Source organism: Anser brachyrhynchus (genome assembly GCF_964034855.1).
Source record: "Anser brachyrhynchus genome assembly, chromosome: 1".
NCBI classification, from domain to species: Eukaryota; Metazoa; Chordata; class Aves; order Anseriformes; family Anatidae; genus Anser; species Anser brachyrhynchus.
The window spans coordinates 7,138,935-7,140,711 of NC_137694.1; positions in this window are offsets into that span (position 1 = coordinate 7,138,935).

The following is a 1,777-nucleotide window of genomic DNA, read 5'->3' on the forward strand; positions in this document are numbered from 1 at the left end:
TAAGGTACTGGGTCTAATATCACAAATCAGGAGGGACAAGGAACTGAAAGGAATAAAGCCACAATACACTGAAACCTGCTAATGCAATAGGAAGGATCATTTTTTTCTGAAGACGTCATCATTAACTGCAGTCCATTTAACGCAGAGGACAAATTACCTATCATGACAGGTTACCATGGTCAGCAGATACTCATTAGCACAAGTTTAAGAGTAATTTGCTTTCCCTTAGACGACAAATAAGATAAAATGTATTTGTCCCTTAAACTGACTAGACTGTACGTGCCAATGAAGTACTTACTACCTGTCACATATCCCTGTTTTTAACAAGACGGATGCTGTTGCAGTGTTTCCCATGGTCAGCACCCTGTCTCAGTGCGGAACAGGAGACAGAATTCCAGGTTTAAAATCCAGGCTGGGGAGAGGACAGGAACAGTCCTGTAGTTTGGGCTTTGTGAGCAGGAAAGTACCTCTGGATTCGCAGATCTCAAATCGCAGGGCTGGGCAAGCCAGCATTACTCTAGTGAGATGGAGAGCAGGGGGACTTGGTGATGCTCTGTGAATCACACAGGCCATTAGCAGCCAAAGAGAGGGAAAATACCAAAAAAAAAAAGAAAAAGAAAAATACTTTGACTCTGGAATTGATAAATTTTAAAAACAGTATTGGGCAAGTGGTAAGCCAGTGCACTAAAACTGAAAAATCAAACAAACAAACAAAAAACAAAAACACAAACAAACAAAAAACCCTAAGTCTAACTCATGTCACCACCAGCCTGCTTTCAGGCTTCAGGCAGTTTGAGAAATGCCTGGGTAGGAGAGCCAGGTATCTCCAAACGTACTGTTGCCTGCCCAATGATTCCCACCCACCAAGATGGGCACAAGGTGATGGAATTATGCCTGAATTATGGGCAATTGCTGCAGCTCTGATGGGGGCCAGTGGGTCAGGGAAACCTCGGCCTGCAATCAGGTCCTACGGCTGTACTCTTCACTGGGACAACCACCCAACCGAGCCTTTCAACCACCCAACAGACCACTTCAACCACTCAATGGGGCTTGCATCCATCCAACCAAGCCTTTCAACCATCGAACCGAGCCTCCCAACCACCCAATGGAGCCTCTCAACAACTCAACCAAACCTTTCCATCCCCCTGTGGAGCCAACAGACCACCCAACAGATCACGTCATTCACCCAAGTGAGCCTTTCAACCACCCAACCGAGCCTTTCAAACACTCAGTGGAGCCTTTCAAGCCCCTAACAGAGACTTCCAACCACTCAACAGATCACTTCAATCACCCATCTGAACATTTCTCTCTTTGCTTTGGATATATGAGTGCATCTTCGTATTTTTTCTAGTCGTCTGCTGGAACTTTTTTATGATTCCTTCAGCTCCCACAGAATTTCTGTCCTTAATTTACCTTTTCTAACCAGGGACTGGTACCACTGGCCTTCAAATACCATCTCTTTTTTTTTTTTTTTTATATATATATTGTCTTGCAGGGTTGATTTAACACAGTACCCTTGTGGTCTGAGCACACTGCCTCCCATTTTTGGAGCACTTCGGGGGTGATTTCCGTGTATGGCAAGCAGAAACTAAAACACGAATATTCGTACATATTCAGGTATCTTATTTTTCACAGAATCTTGGATGCTCACCCCAAAAAAAAAAACCAACAAAAAAACCAACCCTGAGCCACCCCAACCCCTCCAGCCGCCCACAACCAAAATGGCGCCCGGCTGCGCCCCCCGCCATGGCTGCCAGGACTAAACATGGTGCGGGCG